The sequence below is a fragment of the Eptatretus burgeri genome, chromosome 3 (assembly GCF_056783735.1).
Source record: "Eptatretus burgeri isolate ZD-2024b chromosome 3, Ebu_testis_v1, whole genome shotgun sequence".
NCBI classification, from domain to species: domain Eukaryota; kingdom Metazoa; phylum Chordata; class Myxini; order Myxiniformes; family Myxinidae; genus Eptatretus; species Eptatretus burgeri.
Genome location: NC_140963.1, coordinates 4,577,648 through 4,592,279, shown reverse-complemented (window position 1 = coordinate 4,592,279; position 14,632 = coordinate 4,577,648). Strand labels below are relative to the sequence as shown.

General features: G+C 41.6%; 1 long non-coding RNA gene across 1 annotated transcript in view; it reads right to left on the bottom strand.

Annotated features, from left to right (window-relative positions):
* LOC147029315 (uncharacterized) overlaps positions 1 to 14,578 on the bottom strand; it is a 29,461-nt gene extending 14,883 nt beyond the window's left edge. Inside the window, exons 1-2 of the long non-coding RNA XR_015055702.1 lie at positions 14,214 to 14,578; positions 10,744 to 10,854 (exon numbers count right to left, since the gene is read on the bottom strand). This is a non-coding gene — a long non-coding RNA (uncharacterized LOC147029315). The remainder of the gene's footprint in view (positions 1 to 10,743; positions 10,855 to 14,213) is intronic.
* Between the last annotated feature and the right edge of the window lie 54 nt (positions 14,579 to 14,632).

Sequence of the window (14,632 nt, the reverse complement as noted above, 5' to 3'; positions counted from 1 at the left end):
TGAAGTGAGGAGGATGCGATGACAGACATGGAGAGATCGTTCCACAATCCGGAGACAAAAGGGGATGAATGGACGCAGGTGGGCAACCAGCCTGGACTTTAGGAAGGTGAGCAGATGAGGGTTTCCAGAGGATAGCTTGGCATGCAACCGAGGATAGCTTTGGGACGGAAGAGTTAGGAGAGGGCAGAGGGGGCAAGACCAGATGTAAACTTGTATAAAAGAGAGCTCACCAACTTGCCACTAGTAGGAAAGTGACAGTTCTTAGGAATCCGCCTCCTGCCTTGAGATTCCAAATGACAACATGCTTCCTGTGACCAATGTCTTTCCATCTGGAGTTGAACATATTGTGAAACAACCATTTTGGTAATTTCTGGTTGCCTTAAATCAACATGTATGGACGACCACTATTGCTATGCTGTATCACTCCACCTTTGATCATAAGAGCAGTCTCCTCACAAATAGAATAAACCCAGCAGGAATGTGACTCTCACCACCCACTCTTTCAACACGAGCCAGTACCCAAGATATTGAAATCCAGGAATTGTTTCCTTCATCAGCAGCCCCTGGATGATAACTCCCACAGCAGCAAGATACATGCCTCGTAAATGCACCTGTGATCGAGACCTCATAAGCTGTCATTCGTTCCTGAGGAGTCCCTGCCAAAAGGAGCCAGGGAGACATGGCCAACCTGGCTGTGTCTCAACTGCCTCAGAGCTGGAGTCAGACACTGCAGAATCCTAATGCATCACTGTGGATAGAATCAAAATGGCCGATCCATTGTGACAATGGAGAGGCTCCTCAAATAATGGAGCATCGCCTAAATTGCCTTCTCTTACTAGAGCCTTGCGGACCAGATGATTTTAAGGCTCTCAACTCTCGTGCCAGAGCTTGCGTTTTGCAGTGGCTGGGAAAGGTGTAGCGACATGAAAGAAGGAGATCATTTTTGTTTCCATTGATTCTAATCTTTGTGGTTTTGTGTTCTTGTGGTTTTTTTGTTGTAGTCAGGGCTGTTAGGGATTTTTTGGTTCACATTCTTCCAAAAGCACCAATTTTGGCCCAGATGTCGCCCATACCATACTTTTTCGATTTTTGACGGGCGCCAAGATGGCCGCCCCCGGGGCCGCCATATTGGCCAAATCCAATATGGCCGCCACTCGGGTTAGAGGTCAATCTAGTTTAAAAATACAAAAGGGCTAGAATCATGAATAATACCACTTTTTAGGGGTTTCAGGGTCTGTGGATCTGATTCTGACCTAATTCCAATGATTTGAGGTCAAGATCACTCCTCAAGGTCACCCTAAAGGTCATTTTGGGGTAAATATACGTCAATATACGTCATTTTAGTTGTTTTATGTCAATATATACAAACAGCACATCATTTTATCAGTTTCCGAGGTTGAGTAACCCGAATCTGACTTTATTTTAAGGATTCGAGGCAATATTGCATGTCAGGGTCATGATAGGGGTCATCCGACCGAGAGGTCAACCATAGGTCAATAATATAGGTAAACAACCAAAAGTGCTAGAATCACACATAATACCACTTTTTAGAGGTCAGAGGTCAGGGTCGCTCGAGAGAGCCACTAGTGTATCGGTGAGGTCTGGTATGCTTATCCAGGCTGCCCAAGCGGTCTTCTTGCCACATCCAAGAAACTGTGATGTCGTGTCACACCCCATTAGGCTGTGGAAGAGGGGTAGTGCTAAGGACTTTGATGGACCAAGATACGACATGATAGTATGGACTGGAATGTCACGGTACTTTTTACCTGTACCAAAGCCCACCCAGAGCTCTGATAGGCCGAGTGTCTCGAAAAACCTGATTGCCAAAACCACGACATCGCTGTCCACCGTGCGAACATAGGCTGTTGTATAACCCTGCTCTGCGGCATGTGCCAGATGCAGGAGGATCCTGGTGTCCGCCTCGGAATGGTTGCACGGCTGAAGTGTTGTGAGGTCACACTGCTTGTTGGAGAGCACGGTCTTGAAGCGGGTACTCAGGAGGAGCTTTCCACCCATGTCAGTCTTGGAGATCTGTGTGCTGATGAATGAGAATAGCTCCTTTTTGTTCTCCTCATTTTTTAGGAAGCCACTGTTCCATTCATGCTTCGGGATTGGAGTGCTGCCATCGCCGATTCTTGTCCGTGGGCCCTTCCCACGTCATAGCTGCGTGAGAGCTTTGAGGTTATTTTCCTCGGGGTAATTATCCCATACAGCATCAATGCATTGGGTACCACTCTTCATTCGGGCCTCCAGAAATGGTACAATGTGGAGCGGCACATACTCGCTGAATGTCTTTGCTGTTGTGGGGCGCACCATGTGGATCACTGCTGCCATATCCAACACCACGACCGTGGCTTGTTTGGCAGCAGCTGCGTGGCCAGTGGGTGCATTGAGGCATTGAAGAATGTCGGACTTCGTCCCAGATCGCAGCGACCCTCGATCCGCCAGGCTCGGTGGCTCTCTCTCTCTGATTTTCGAACCGAAAGAAATCTGTCATGTCGGCATCGGGACTGGACTGGAGTGAAAGGAAAAGTTGCGTGATTAAGGTCATGTTCTGCCTCTGTATGCAACTGTCCTTGCCTTTTTTCTTGGGGTCAGGTCGGTTGGTGAAGGTTAGCATGTTGTTCCGCTTGATGGTATCAGATACTGGTACTGAAGCCTTTTCCAGTCTTTCAATGACGTATGTTTCATGAAAGGCTTGGCCAGTTTCATGGATTTGAGATAGAGAATTAGCGACGGCCTGTTCCATGACATTCTGTGTATCAAGTGCTACAAGCTCCTGACTTGTAGCATGGAAAGGGTTGCCCAGCTGTTCAACCACCTCGATAAACGATAGTATATCCTTTCGAAACTTCACTTGCAAGCTGTGTCCTTCCTCATGATGAGCGGTGGATGATGATGGTTGGTCGAGGATGGCCTCAAACTCCTTAACTATCTGTGCACAGTCAGGTCCAGCCAGCATAAACAGTGTAAGGGCCTCGGGGAACTTTCACAGTAAAAGTTGAGTTAAGGTGGTTCGGAACGTCTGTTTATTTAGTGGATGGGCTATTTTACCATTAACTGGTGTCATCTACTATTTCTCATAATATATGAGTTTACAGGAGCTCATAAAATAACAGAAACAAATGGAATATTTTGACTTTTCTACCCTAATACTAGTATTTAATGGGTAAATATTTTGAAGTTTTAATATTTTTTTGGATCTGGGATGACGCACCAGAAACACCGGGTTTGACCCCATAATGACCTTTAGGGTGACCTTGAGGGGTGACCTTGACCTCAAATCATTGAAATAAGACCAGTATCAGATTCCCATACCCCGAAAACTGTTAAAACATGGTATTATTCATGATTCTAGCCCTTTTGGATTTTAACTAGATTTACCTCTAACCCGAGTGGCGGCCATATTGGATTTGACCAATATGGAGGCCCCGGGGGCGCCCATCTTGGCGCCCGTCAAAAATCGAAAAAGTATGGTATGGGCGACATCTGGGCCAAAATTGGTGCTTTTGGAAGAATGTGAACCAAACGGCCCCTTTTATGCCCTAAGAGCCCTGACTATTGAGCTTCTCCCTGCTTTTGAAGCACTCAATATTTAGCATGATGACAAGACATCAAATATGATGACAAAGCACCCTAACAGCTCCCAAAGTCTCGTTCCCCTTTAGCTTTGCAGACAGTTCCTGCTCGGTTGGCCTTTGACAAGGCTTTAAAGTACAAATAAATGGTCATGGGGGGCGTACGAAGCAAGTACGCTTCCTTCAGCTGCAACGGGATTAGTACATGGAACCAACATAAATTGATAGATTAAGTTAACAAGGTAGGGCTGATCAAAAATTTCTTTAAATAACATGCAGACATACTTTAAACACTTTTCTCGCATTTTTACAATTTGATGGGAAATGCTAACACCGTACCATACAAAAGATATCCATATGGTAAGCACAGTTTGTGGGTTGCATAATATTACCTATATTTTACACTATTTAAACCTGGAGTTGATATTTCAGCAAATAAACGTTAAAAATATTTTTTTGTGTTCAAAGTTACCCCAAAAATGTGCTCACTGTTGCCCCAACATAATCAAACTTATGCTGTGACGAAATTATAGCATACAGGGAAGGTTTGTGTTCTACACATCTTTACAACCAATTAAGGTAACGTGTGCTTACACTGAGGATCTTATGTCAATACACATGATACCTTTGAGCAAGTTGTAGTTTTCACAACAAATTTAATCAGCCAATGTCAGGCCGCCATTTTGAAATTCATTGCAGCTTGCTTGCAGTAATTGAACTTCAAAAACAAAGGAAACTTTGGGGAAACTGCTGGAGGTAAAAATATAAACAAGCCGGTAGGCGGCGATTGGTCGCCGAGCATGGTAACTATAAGATATCGAGCAAAATGGATGTCATAAAGTGGCTAGGGAATCACCTTAAGATAATGCATATCAAATCTCATCCAGTTCCATCTACTGATAACTACTTGCTTGCAGTGAATGGATGCAAGTTGCATCAATTTGAATCTACTACTTGCATCCATTTATTTGAATGAAAAGTACCGAAAATGCGGTTTGAAATCGGAAATTCCCAAAGTTCGAGGGGGTGCTGTGGGTGAACAAAGATCTAAATCGAAAATCCGGCTCGAACGTTTGTGCACAATGTATTCCAGACGATTAGTGTGAATTTTCATGACCATCTGACCATAACCCTAGGAGGAGTAGCATTTGGCGCGAAGGCACCTCCAGCTCTCGCATATTATCGATTTTTGCACTAATTGACCTTTGACCCCTGACCGAAGCGAAATCGGTCAATATGTCCTGAGGCAAAGTTGTAGTACTCGTGGAGTACCAGGAACCTGCAAAGTTTCATTCGTATTGATGCACTCACCTGGTCGCTAGGGGGGCTTCAATTTTCGCCAATTTTCGCGCATACCCTAATTGTAGGGGGCGCTGCGGGTAAAGTATTCCATATATCACAAAAACCGGAATATATTTGATAGAGCATCACCTGTAGATCATTCGTGCCCAATTTCATAACCCGACGTGGGATAATGGCTTTCGGAATTGATTCTGCGTGAACGGTACCGATTTTGAAGGTTTTTCAGTTGTTGCTCGGGAACCAAAGCGTCCCTAGCAACCATCACAATTTCCAAAGCACAAGGTCATAAGATGTACCTACCACCCGAGTTTGGTTAAAATTCGCTCACGCTTACTACCAATTTTGCTGATGACAAACGAACAAACATCCAAACAAACACACAGAATCACTGACAATAAGGGTCACCCATTTCGGCGACCCAAAACAAACAGACAGAATTACTGACAATAAGGGTCACCCATTTCGGCGACCCAATAAAATCGTTCATGATTCACAACTCCACAGTCTCCGAACCACAACTCCCATTCTTATTTTTTCGCATGTTACACCAGTCGCAGATGAAATTATCTTGCCTGGGGAGCGTGGCTGTGCCACTGATGCAGTTCCCCCTGTAGGTTAGTGCAGGCATTTTGAAATTGTTCAGGTTATATATATATATATATATACAGCTCTGGAAAAAAATTAAGAGACCACTGCAAAATTATGAGTTTTTCTGGTTTTACTATTTGTAGGCATGCGTTTGAGTAAAAAAAAACTTTTTATTTTTATTCTATAAACTACTGACAATATTTCTCCCAAATTCCAAATAAAAATATTGTCATTTAGAGCATTTATTTGCAGAAAATGACAACTGGTCAAAATAACAACAAAGATTCAGTGTTTTCAGACCTCAAATAATACAAACAAAACAAGTTCATATTCATTTTTAAACAACACAATACTAATATTTTACCTTCGGAAGACTTCAGAAATCAATATTTTGTGGAATAACCTTGATTTTCAATCGCAGCTTTCATGCGTCTTGGCATGCTCTCCACCAGTCTTTCACATTGCTGTCGGGTGACTTTATGCCACTCCTGGCACAAAAATTCAAGCAGCTCGGCTTTGTTTGATGGCTTGTGACCATCCATCTTCCTCTTGATCACATTCCAGAGGTTTTCAATGGGGTTCAGGTCTGGAGATTGGGCTGGCCATGACAGGGTCTTGATCTGATGGTCCTCCATCCACACCTTGATTGACCTGGCTGTGTGGCATGGAGCATTGTCCTGCTGGAAAAACCAATCCTCAGAGTTGGGGAACATTGTCAGAGCAGAAGGAAGCAAGTGTTCTTGCAGGACAACCTTGTACGTGGCTTGATTCAAGAGTCCTTCACAAAGACAAATCTGTCCGATTCCAACCTTGCTGAAGCACCCCCAGATCATCACCGATCCTCCACCAAATTTCACAGTGGGTGCGAGACAGTGGCTTGTCAGCCTCTCCAGGTCTCCGTCTAACCATTAGATGACCAGGTGTTTGGCAAAGCTGAAAATTGGACTCATCAGAGAAGATGACCTTACTCCAGTCCTCTACGGTCCAATCCTCATGGTCTTTTACAAACCTCAGCCTGGCTCTTCTTTGCTTCTCATTGATGAAGGGCATTTTTCTAGCTTTGCACGACTTCAGCCCTGCCCCTGGGAGCCTGTTTCGAACTGTCCCTGCCGTGCACTTCACCCCAGCTGCCGTTTGCCATTCTTTTTGTAAGTCACTTGATGTCATCCTACGGTTGTTGAGTGACATTCAAATGAGTTGGCGGTCATCCTGGTCAGTGGATAGTCGTTTTCGCCCTCTGCCATTCTGTAGCTTTGTTGTCCCCAATGTCTGCTGCTTGACCTTGTTCTTGTGAACCGCCATCTTTGAAATTTTAAGGATGGAAGCAACGTGACGCTCACTGTATCCCTCTGCCAGTAAAGCCAGAATTGAACCCTTCTTTTCCTCACTCAAAACGTTTCTTTTCAACTCTTTTGGCATGGTCACTAGTTATTTTTTGATTCCAATTACTTTTGAGGTACTACTAGCACTGTTTTTGCCATCCAGCTGGTCCTATTGCAAGAGGATAGTGATGACCACAGCAGTGGTTTTTATACTTTTCCTTGTTAAATAAGATTCGGTTCAGGTGATCACCTAATCAGTACCTCACTAAGTAGAATGAGGTGTGCCTGTGTTGGAATTCAACAGACACTGGAATGGAATGGCTGCCATACATGTAGAGATGCTGATTTAAAAAATTTTTGGAGTGGTCTCTTATTTTTTTTCTAGAGCTGTGTATGTACATACATCCACTGTCAGGGCTCGTATGAGATCTAACACAAAAAATGCACAACAAGGGGAGCAGGAGACAAGAAGGGTGGGAGAGGGAAGGAAAAAAACAAAAAACATTGGGAAACAGAGACATGAGGAGATCTGTGGAAGGGAGAGGGATGGGGCAGGGAACACGGGGTAAACAAGATGGAAATTCAGGAATTCATAAAGTATTCAGGAAGGATATAATGGACGGGGTATTCAGGAAGGAAAGCAGCAAACTTGAAGGAGGTGGGTTTGGGGTGGATTAAATGGGATAGAAAAGATCGAGGATTTGGATGGTGGAAGATAAGAGATGGTGGTGAACAGCTGTTTTGAAGACCTGGAGGGAAGAGTGGGATTGAAGAGAATGTGGGACTTTGTTCCAGAGGTGGGAAAAAAGAGGAATGAAAGAGGGAAGGTGAGCAGTGATTCGTGATTTTGGTAGTGTTACCACAAGAGGGTTGCTGGCAGACCTTGAGCGCCCTGCGGAAATATGGGGGGGGGGCATGTCTCAGACAGAGTGGAGGAGGGGGGCAAGGCCGGAGAGGAGACAGGAGAAGACAGAAAGACCACCGACCTGCCTGCAATGATAGAGTGAGAGACCCAAAGACTAAGCTTCATCGTGGGAGATATCAATGATCCTAAAATCTTGGTTTCCACAGTGTGAAGCCGAGAAAGGTGGGAGGCAGCAGCACCAGCCCAGAGCAGAGAGCAGTACTCCATCAGGCTGTGGATGAAAGCTTTGTATATGGTCCGGAGCTCAGGTGGGCCGAACAAGGACTTTGCACGATGGAGGATTCCGATTCGGCGACTGGCTTTGGAGGTCAGGTTGGAAATGTGGCTTCCCCAGGAAAGATCATGGTAGATCATGAGTTGCCAGCAATAAGTGTTTCACTCTTCGTGAAGGACACCATGGGATCGTTAATATTTAACATCCACGAAGAACCAACTAATTCCAGCAGACGAGACACCACGTTTAACGTCCATTCGAAGAAGGGCACACACATTGACGCCTCGCCCTGCGTGCAAAACACCAACAAAACAGTTTATGATGGATTGGGATTGGAACCCAGGCAAGATAGCTCCGAGAATGTGAATATCCCTCTCGGACATCCTGCCACAGCTTTCCCCCACTCAAAGACACGAGTATGAGTATGTAATAGATAAAGCTCTTTCCAACCACAGACTGACTGACTGATATTAATGATCGGTACCTTCCGGGTGACGAAGAAAGCTGAAATTTTGCTTCCCGATTGACAATGAAGCCGACACACCGGAAAAAAAAAACCCAGAATCGTCGGACAACATCCATGAATTAAAATATTGTTACGGTTCTCGGAACCGTATGCATACAACATACAGTTGTCCCGAGTCAGTTATTCTATTAATATACGTGTCGTTAGATCCCTTCCTTGTGTTTAGTGGGAAGACACGGGGGTGCGTTGCGATGGACTTTAGTCAGGTTATTAAATCATTTTTCCCTTTTATTTTGTCCTCACTCCATTTCATTTCTGAGGCAAAATCCACGACAACCCACGGTACCCTCCGCAAAGATCGCTTCTGAGGCAAAATCACAACGTGCACCATGGAGTGGACCGGCGCCTTGAGTATTCCACCATCTACTCCAAACTAGACGTGGGCGGTGAATCACGTTCGTTTTGCACCCAGGTGGGCGGGCCAAACCAGTGTCTGGCCGAAACCCCGCACAGAAAGGCGGACCACATGAAGGCCCGGTCCAATCGGGATGCTCGGATCGGACGATGACTTCGGTTTCGCCATGGCTCCTCCCCGAGCTCCACCATCTATAAAGTATGGAGCAATCCTCAGAGTTAAGTCGTCAAGTTGGTTTTGCGGGTCGTTGGAGAGGTCGAGTTAGAATTGCGAGTTGTGTGGTTGTTGAAGAGAATTGCAAGTTGGAGAGGTTGAAGAGAATTGTTGTGAAAGTGTTCCTGCTGCCTGGCTCTGCCTATGTGTCGCCTCGACAGTCCGCTTACTGTACTGGTCCTTGCCCACACGACCTCGATCAAACCTCTAATCTGGTCCTGCTACTGCTCATCTCTCACCTCTTTGAACTCCGCCAGATACGATTACCACACGTGCGGCTGTGGACCGAACTGCACAGCTTTTGTCGGGTGCCACACCACGGACAATCCCTTCCCCCGAAACGCTCAGGTTCCAAAAACTGTGACCTCAACTCCCTCCCTCCCTGGCTGCAAAAGTCCTTTGCCTTTCATTGGGTATATTTTGTCTGAGTGTGTGTCTGAGTGTGTTGGCACCTGTCAGTTAGATAAGCCTGCATGAGATCTTCATTGTTGTGATTGTTATTGCTTATATTAATCTCATGTCAAGTCTGCACTGCATCTGTTTTTGTAAGTTGCTTGTATAATTGTCGCACCCCACACCTCTCATCTTTCCCTGCATTACAAACCGAATAAACCCTTTTGTTGTGCCACATGCTTTTCCTCGCTTATTGTAAATAAATAATCATTGTCGAAATGTTCCCAGCTCGCCTCTGTCTTTTCCTCCATTGGTCCAGAATGGTTCGAATCTGAGTTTAGCTGGGTCTTTATTCCCGATAATCCGTTCCTTCTAGCCGGTACGTCCTTGGCAGTGCCACTCGACTGCATCCGATCCGGAAAGGTAGTCGGTAGATGGTAGAGTGATTCGGTTTGGGCAAGGCATACCGAGGGCATGGTTCCCCGGTAGTCGAAACCGCGTGGTTAATTAGGTAACTTGATTCTAGACAGGAGGACCCCAGGTCACGCGGTTGAGTTATTGGCGTCCACGGTCGGTTAAGCGACCCGTCGCATCACAGAATTATCCGTGAGCGACGGCCTCCAATTCCGGGGAGTCTGGTGGGAATCGACGTAGTTTCCCCCACCTTTTGGTCGTCTCACCCGACCCCGCAACAATATAAAGAAATGAAAAAAAATGCAGGTGAGCAACCTGAGACGATGGTGAAGCATGATAATTTTGTGTGCCAATGGACATCAAAGCCGCTACAACAGGAAAAATCACCGAACCATTGGAAAACATCCGTAAATTAAAATATAAATTAATTAAAATAAATAAACGAAAAATCAAATGCAGGTGAGCGACCCGAGACAATGTGGAAACACGGTTCATATGCTTTCACTGTGTAAGTGTAAGTGTATTGCATACAATGTGTAAGCATACCCCGCTCGTGTGTGTGTGTGTGTGTGTGTGTGTGTGTGTGTGTGTGTGTGTGTGTGTGTGTGTGTGTGTGTGTGTGTGTGTGTGTGTGTGTGTGCATATATATACATATATTGTTGATTATACTGTAGATATATATTTTTATATATATACATATAAAAAAAAAATATATATATATATATATATATATATATATATATATATATATATATATATATATATATATATATATACATATAATAGTCCATTTGCGCATTAATCTCTTCACAAAACTTAACACATTAACACTTTTTGACATTAATAAATTACATTCAGGGACATTTCTGTACAAGCATATCAACAAACTTCTGACACCAGTCTTTCATCTCACCTTTCAGCAGTCCATGTTATAACAAGGAATAACAAGGAAATCCAACACAGGTGGAGGCCATTCAGCCCATCATGCCTACACGAGTACTACACCAACCCATCAACACAAGATCTAAGGAAGAAAATGCAAAATAAATGTTTTTAATTAATGAAATAAAAAATTTTGTTTGTTTTTATTGTAGTTTTTGTAGTTTCTATTTTTTTTCTTTCTTTTCTTACCCTCAGGGGAGGGGGCATGGGCTTGGTTAAAAACACAGTTCGACCACACAACCCCCCTTGATAAGACCCCCACCAACAGCACTCTGCACACAATCACCCATCAATGCTCAAACCACCTAAAAGTACTGTCAACATCCCCATACCCCTCTATCTCCATAATTTCCAGGTACCTATCTAATTCTAATTTAAATTTATCTCCTGTTCCTGCTGTCACTACCTTTCCAGGGAGACCATTCCATGCATTAACTACTCTCTGAGTGAAGGTCCCCTACCTTACTACCGTCTTACCTCTCTTCTCCTTTACTCTCAGGCTATGGCCCCTGGTTCTATCATTGTCTACTCTGTTGAATAATTCATCTTCACTAATTTTATCTCGACCTTTCATTGTCTTAAACATCTCTATCAAATCTCCTCGTAACAGCCTCCTTTCTAGTGGATAAAGTCCTGTCTCCTTCAGGCTCTACTCATAGCTGAGTCCAGATAGGCCCAGAATCAATCGAGTAGCCCTGCACTGAACCCTCTCTATGGCATCTATGCCCTTCCTGAGTTGTGGTGACCAAAACTGTATACAATAGTCTGGATGTGGCCTCATTAAATTCCTGTACAATGATAACACCCCCTCTTTTGATTTATAAATGATCCCTCTCCTTATACAGCCTAAAACCCTATTTGCTTTACCTGTAGCTGCCTGGCACTGTGCTGCCAGCTTAACTCCCATATCTATTACCACCCCCAGATCCTTCTCCTATGTGACACGCTCAAAAATTACCCCTTCTATCCTGTCATCTACATTTTCATTGGTCTTCCCATCCCCAACACCTTACACTTGCTCAGGTTAAATTCCATCTGCCAATCTTTTGTCCAATCTGTGCAAGTATCAATACTTTCCTGAATCTGATCATCACCCCCTCTGCTATTGACCTCACCTCCAAGCTTTGTGTCATCTACAAATTTAGAAACCCTAATCTTTACCCCATTATCCAAATCGTTGATGAAAATAATGAATAGTAATGGTCCGTTTACTTATCCCTGAGGTACCCCGCTCCTTACATATAAGTCCAGATATACTATAGTCTATATCCACTGCCTTTCCCTCATCCACCCAATCAGAATATGCTTCATAGAACTTTAAAAGATTTGTTCAACAGGAACTCACTTTGGTAAACCCAAGCTGACTCCCTTTAATTAGTTTGTATTTGTTTAAATGATTGCTCATCCAGCCCTTAATTAATGTCTCCAACACCTTCCCCACAACTGAAGTCAAACTAACATGTCGATTGTTTCCTAATTCTTCTCTGGATCATTTCTTAAATAGTGGTGTTACATTTCTTAAATAGTGGTGTTAAATTTCTTAAATAGTGGTGTTACATTTCTTAAATAGTGGTGTTAAATTTCTTAAATAGTGGTGTTACATTTCTTAAATAGTGGTGTTAAATTTCATAAATAGTGGTGTTACATTTCATAAATAGTGGTGTTACATTTCTTAAATAGTGGTGTTACATTTCTTAAATAGTGGTGTTCCATTTCTTAAATAATGGTGTTACATTTCATAAATAGTGGTTACATTTCTTAAATAGTGGTGTTACATTTCTTAAATAGTGGTTACATTTCTTCAATAGTGTTGTTACATTTCTTAAATAATGGTGTTACATTTCTTAAATAATGGTGTTACATTTCTTAAATAGTGGTGTTACATTTCTTAAATAGTGGTTACATTTCTTAAATAGTGGTGTTACATTTCTTAAATAGTGGTGTTAAATTTCATAAATAGTGGTGTTACATTTCATAAATAGTGGTGTTACATTTCTTAAATAGTGGTGTTACATTTCTTAAATAGTGGTGTTACATTTCTTAAATAGTGGTGTTACATTTCTTAAATAGTGGTGTTCCATTTCATAAATAGTGGTGTTACATTTCATAAATAGTGGTGTTACATTTCTTAAATAGTGGTGTTACATTTTTTAAATAGTGGTGTTCCATTTCTTAAATAATGGTGTTACATTTCATAAATAGTGGTTACATTTCTTAAATAGTGGTGTTACATTTCTTAAATAGTGGTTACATTTCTTAAATAGTGGTGTTACATTTCTTAAATAATGGTGTTACATTTCTTAAATAGTGGTGTTACATTTCTTAAATAGTGGTGTTACATTTCTTAAATAGTGGTTACATTTCTTTAATAGTGGTGTTAAATTTCTTAAATAGTGGTGTTACATTTCTTAAATAGTGGTGTTAAATTTCTTAAATAGTGGTGTTACATTTCTTAAATAGTGGTTACATTTCTTAAATAATGGTGTTACATTTCTTAAATAATGGTGTTACATTTCTTAAATAGTGGTGATTACATTTCTTAAATAGTGGTGTTACATTTCTTAAATAGTGGTGTTCCATTTCTTAAATAATGGTGTTACATTTCTTGAATAGTGGTTACATTTCTTAAATAGTGGTTACATTTCTTAAATAGTGGTTACATTTCTTCAATAGTGTTGTTACATTTCTTAAATAATGATGTTACATTTCTTAAATAATGGTGTTACATTTCTTAAATAGTGGTGTTACATTTCTTAAATAGTGGTGTTACATTTCTTAAATAGTGGTGTTACATTTCTTAAATAGTGGTGTTCCATTTCTTAAATAATGGTGTTACATTTCTTAAATAGTGGTTCCATTTCTTAAATAGTGGTTACATTTCTTAAATAGTGGTTACATTTCTTCAATAGTGTTGTTGCATTTCTTAAATAATGATGTTACATTTCTTAAATAATGGTGTTACATTTCTTAAATAGTGGTGTTACATTTCTTAAATAGTGGTGTTACATTTCTTAAATAGTGGTGTTACATTTCTTAAATAGTGGTGTTCCATTTCTTAAATAATGGTGTTACATTTCATAAATAGTGGTTACCTTTCTTAAATAGTAGTGTTACATTTCTTAAATAGTGGTTACATTTCTTCAATAGTGTTGTTACATTTCTTAAATAATGGTGTTACATTTCTTAAATAATGGTGTTACATTTCTTAAATAGTGGTGTTACATTTCTTAAATAGTGGTTACATTTCTTAAATAGTGGTGTTCCATTTCTTAAATAATGGTGTTACATTTCTTAAATAGTGGTGTTACATATCTTAAATAATGGTGTTACATTTCTTAAATAGTGGTGTTACATTTCTTAAATAGTGGTGTTACATTTCTTAAATAGTGGTGTTACATATCTACAATCATTTCACAGGAACACAAGATAACGTATTTCTACCTTTTCCTCGCACATCATCCTCAAGTAATACACGGCGTTATTATGGGCCACGTCTTTGGAACAGTCGTGATGAAGCAGTGAAGGCACAGTCATCGATGGGTCGGTTTAATTGTTCTTTGAAGCCAAATTTGATTTCATATCATTGAAAGTTTCTTTTCGAACACATTGATTTGTTGTTCACTCTTCCAAGTCTTTGTGTTCTTGTTATTTTGATCTGGGGTTTTTTGTTATTGTTTTTCATCGTATTGTTGACCATTTTTCTTCATTTCTTTGTCATTCGTTAATTTTGGTCTAATTTATTGTTTGTTATCGATATTGTTAGTCCACATTCCATAGGCCTATCAATACAAGCCTAGGCCTCTGAGCATGCCTCCATATTTGCCTCTGTATGTATTTTCTGAGTTCACCAAGTTCTGGAA